Source organism: Polyodon spathula, chromosome 11 (assembly GCF_017654505.1).
Source record: "Polyodon spathula isolate WHYD16114869_AA chromosome 11, ASM1765450v1, whole genome shotgun sequence".
Taxonomy (NCBI): Eukaryota; Metazoa; Chordata; class Actinopteri; order Acipenseriformes; family Polyodontidae; genus Polyodon; species Polyodon spathula.
Window position 1 is genome coordinate 22,829,851 of NC_054544.1, and position 5,486 is coordinate 22,835,336.

Sequence of the window (5,486 nt, forward strand, 5' to 3'; positions counted from 1 at the left end):
TCTCACCTTTCACCTCTGAAGGCCTGGGTTCCTATCTGGGGGGCAAGGTGCCACAGACAGGCAGCTGGCTAAATCACTTGCCTCCAAATCGTGTCATCTCCGGCGGTCTGGTTTCTAGTTTGGCTGTTCAGGTCACAAGTGATATGAGTTTGGTCAGTGGTCTCTATCTACTGTGGGTAGCTTTAGCTGCAGACACACAAACAACTTCTCTTCTTGAAGCAGCCTCTCCACCACTCTGAACTAAGCCCCATATTCTCCTGTGCTGGCTGTCGAAATAGTCCAGGACTAAAATAAATCCAAGATCTAAATAGCATCTGAATACAACAGCATATTTGTAATCTAATAGTTATAAGGTTATTTTTAAGATTAAGAAAAGGATTAAAGCTTTGGAATAAAAATGTGATTTAAAGATTAGGCGTTTTCACAGATGCTGCTTTCTCAGTTTACCACAGTAAAAGTAAAGCAAAGTGTAATAAAGCATAGTGAAAGCATGGTAAAGCACAGGTAAGCATTTGGCACCAGTCAAAACAAATGTGTGCATTACCTACTAATGGACACAATGAGAGGGAAAGCGGAAGAGAGTCAAGTGGACCAGATTCTCAAAGCTCTTTTTTTTTTAACAAAAAAACCCTAATCACAATTGTAACAAGAATAAAAAACAACTTAAAACCAAGGTTTGGGTGTCATGCCAATAAAGCATTATCGAATTGAAAACATTCTTTTTCTGTCTCTCATCAGGAGAGATGGACAGGCTTGGTCTTATTTTGAAAAGCTCCCCAGGAGAGAGGGAGAACGAGAGCGAGAGCGAGAGAGAGAGACAGAGACAGAGAGAGAGAGAGAGAGAGAGAGAGAGAGAGAGAGAGAGAGAGAGAGAGAGAGAGAGAGAGAGAGAGAGAGAAAGAGAAAGACTTATGCAAAGATATACCAAATCCGCTTTCCTCTAATTCAAATATTAAAGACACTTGCATTGTTGTTGCTTTCTAAGCTGCAGAGGCAGCTCATTATATTTATGAAGTATTGAAAAGAAAGGCAGAGAATGGGCCATGTTTCTAAGACAGGATTTGAAGGAATGTTTCCTGCAGAGATCTGGCTTGCTCAGCAGGACCCAGCCTTTCATCTCAACACAGCATCACTTGACGCATGCAAAAACTATGAGAGGGGTTTAAAACATTCCCTGAATAATGTAACTGGGAGAAAAAACACAACTATATTTTGCAGATCTGTAAGCTGGTATATATGGTATCTTCAACCAGCTCCAGCAGCGATGATCTCCTGTACAGTCTACCTATCCTGTAGAGTCAAAGCCAAAAACACAAAAAAGGTGCTATTGGATGCACCCAATATTAAAGAAGCATAAAGAGCTGGAGTATCACAGGCTGATACAGCTACAATTTGACGACGAACGGTAAACTATTTATTTGAAATAAGAAATAAGATAAATCTTTGTTAAGTAATGTAAGTAGGTTTTTGGTGGTTATGTGTGCTTAACAGACATTATTTTGTATTTCTAGGGGTTGACGCGCCTAAACTTTGACTCACTAATAAACTTGGAAATAAGCACAATGGTAGCTTCTATAGCTCCATGGCAATAGCTCACCATGTTTTCTTTTTTTCGGTATCCTTGTATTTTTTACCTGCTTTATTATACAGTTATTCGTGGTCAGCAAAAGCAGAGAATAAGCTTCTCCAGAGCCACGTTGAACACAAAAACAGGAACTGCAAGAATCCATGTGTCTTCCCAATTGTTTTTCATCGGCCAATGTCATTTTTAACGACTGTCAAGTCCGATCAAATCGAACTTGTTTCGATCCCAAAATTGACGCATCACTGTCTTACAACAATTACGGACCCAGTGTGCAAGGTGCAATAGGAAATGCAGGCGGCCATTTTTTTCTTAGACTCACGTTAAAATCGGATGCATCATCTGATCCAGTGTGCAATGGCCTTTAGTTGTTTTTTCTCTGAATGGAGCTGGGCGAGCACATCTAGGGCAAACACTTTTACAACAACTACACATGTGAAGAAAAAAACAAGAGGGGAAAGTGCTGGCATCTGTAGAAGGTGCAAGATGAAAAGCCGTTTTTCCACCCTCTTTGTTTACACTTCTTTTTATGTATGTGCCTGGGAACAAATGTAAGTTACACTCTTCTTAGAGACCCGGCTTATCCTCTAGGAATGGGTGATGAAGCCCTACTCTGATTCAGGATGCCTTACAGATGAACAGAAGAATTTCAATTATCGCCTTAGCAGAGCACAGTGTTGTGGAGAACACATTCAGACGACTGAAGTGGTGCTGAAGCTGTCTGCTCAAAAGAAATGATAGTTGTTTGAAACTATACCAGAAATGATTATGACAGGCTGCATCCTTGACAATATTGCAAGCAGCACAAAGAACATTTTTATGAAGATTGGTTCCCTGATGAACAGCAATGTTCATCATCAATTATATCAGGTGGTAGAAACTGAAATATTGATAAGGCTGAAAGCATCAGGAACACGTTTTGCCTGTATTTTGCATCACAACAGTTGCAACTAAGCGAGTAGTCTACAGATCTGTTACCTTTTTGTGGCTTACATTTTGTCTAAAAAATGCAATGAAAAGTTTCTTATTGTTGAGATCCGTATTATTTATTTTTTTTAAACTGTTGCAGTTTATCCCTGCTGTAACCCAACCTAACCCCTTTGGTTTCTGTAAAAAGCTTTAAAAAAAAACTGCATCTTTTTTAAAAGTGGAGGAAATGTTCATATAAGTTTGTTTGTTGTAGCCTAGGTTACGTTTTTGGAGTAGAGCCGACTTCATAAAGGCCTACTTTTAACCTGGCTATGTAAACACAGTTGATACTGAAAAGGAAATAATGTGATGCAAAACAATGAATGATTCTTCAAAACTATTGTGCATTTTATTTAGCATTGTGCAATAAAAACAACGCATTTAATAGTACAAACAAATAAATATTTAAAAAAAAAAAATCCTGCTCTTTGGTACATTAAAATTTCAGAAGCAATTTCCTGCAAAACACCACACAGCATTTGAATGCACTGCAAATTAGCCTCTCTGTCCTTTTTGTACTCTTCCCAGTCTAATCTTCTTTCCTCTCTTTTCACCTCTAACATTCCTTCTTTCAATGCAAAATGTTGACTGTCACTTTCTTGAAGGTAATTCACAAAGCTATCTTTTACCTCCTGTCTTTTCCTCTTCTTTGGTACCCTTGCTTAAAGAAAAGAAAAGAAACAAAAAAATTAAGTATTAACAACACATTTGAGAAAGACATTAACATGCTGTTTGTGGTTCTTATACCAACCGGTCATAAGCAAAGCTATTTTTATAATGACAACTGTAACTAAATATTTATGTAATAAATGTCGGTGTTTGCCTGCTTGTATTGTCCCTGTATTTGCAAATTATTATATAGTGCTGTCAATCACATCTGTGTCTGGCTTTTTTTTTAGTTCGCTACAATACACACATATTATAGATAGGTTAATATTTATTCATGTAGGTGGATTGACTTTAAATATTTGTAAGATGTTGAAAGTTATGAAAACATATGTATACATACTGTACGTGAGTTGTTTGGCAAGGTAACGTATGTTTCTGCTGGTCTAGGAGAATTGCTGCTTTCGGATGTTGGTGCAGTGCTGGAACCCTCACTAGTTGTGTGTGTTATCTCTTAATTCAGAGTTAGAAATTTGTTGGGAGAGTCTGCATAAGAGAAGAAACAAAATGTTAATCTTGACATTTCAATACATAATGTAAACATTTCAAACTCAAATTACAATTAATGTTGAAAGTGGTATGGTATTGTAATCTGAGAAGTGGCTGATTTATTATTATTATTATTATTACTTTTATTTTAACAAAGCAGGAGAAGGAAATTATTATAGCTCTATCCCTATGGTTACCGGGCCGGTCACCCCCCTTTCGGCAGCCTCCTATCATTACCAACGCTATATAATTATTACAAGAAGAATTTAACTTACCATTTAGGTTTTCTGATGAGCCGTACACCATGGCTGCCACATCAACGTCAGCACTGTTAATTATGCCCTCCCTGGTGAATATTGGACGGCGTCCTAAAATCGCATCTAATCTGTCATAACAGCGGAATGTTTTGGGATCATTGTGTGTTATTATGGTCCTTGATTTTTCTGCATTCCAATTTTAATTATTATTTTTTCTCTACATTAGAGCGCATTCCTTCTCACACCCATAGGAAGAACTTGAAGCTGACTTTGAATGACCCAATCTCACCAAACAGTAATCAGTGATAACGTTTCATCATGATTCCACGTTGCATAATGTTAAATTAAATTACAGGTAAGCTATTATTTAGTTTTTTTTTAATGGTAATTTTCAACTGACACTGGCTTTCATAGAGATTGTTGCTAAGACCCGGTATTCCATGATTAGTGACATATTTTCTGCTCGGCCCAAATTAATTCGGGCCAGCCTGCATAGTGAAATGGCACCAATGAGCTCGGGTACACAGCTGAACTGGAGGCCAACTCGAGTTTTACAAAAACATGGAAAAGCAGCATTGAGGGAGCAATTAGGGCAAGTACTCAAGTTGGCATGACAATGGAAACAAGGTATTCATGACTTACCCTGCACACCACACGGCCATGCCTTTACCCCAGTAGCCACTCAGGTACCCCCAGAGAAACCAGGACCTTTAAGAGGTTTTTGGTCTGTGGATAAAAACCAAAAACAACCCATGGCCTGTTCCCATGTGAACAGATTCTCCCCTGGCATGGGAACCCTTATTGTTTATTGCTTCAGCTGTTGCTGTACCTGTCTATTGTCTGTGAAGCTGAATTACAGATTTCAGCTAGACTCTAAACCATCCCCTCACTCCCTCCTTATCTCCTGCGGGGCACAAACAACAAACCTGACACTTTCACACGCCAGAGACCAGTTTTGCGTCTGGCAGGTCTGGCTACAGCAGTCAGTCTAAATAGCCAGGTAGTCTATGAGCTAGTGTCACATTAGAGAACTGGTGGTCTTTTTAAGCATCCAGATCAGGCGGACAAAGTCAAAGCCACCTATAACACTATAGGAAGAGCAATTTTGTTACTCAAATGATTAGATCTGCAACTAGAAGATAGTCTGAGAACAGAAGGCTTGCTGTAGACATTATACAGAACTGCCTGTCTCTTAGGTAGAGTATGTCTTTGCTTTGAAAAATGATTGTTTCCATAGCTTTTAATAGCAACGGTTAGCTGTTAGTGTTTTCAACTGTATAATAAAAAAGGTATTCTTAAATAAAGTATATATTTCTGAAGAAATATTGAACAATCAGTTAGTGCCTGCTTACCATTGAAATGCATACACGGCCACCCTTATAAAGGTTTACTGCTGTATTTTTGCACAATATCTTTGTAGTTTGCGCAGGGTTATACTATGTATTTACCATAGTTTACAGCAGTTAGCCATGTTTACTAATATGCTTTTCCATAACTCTCTGGGATTTACAACACGTACCTAT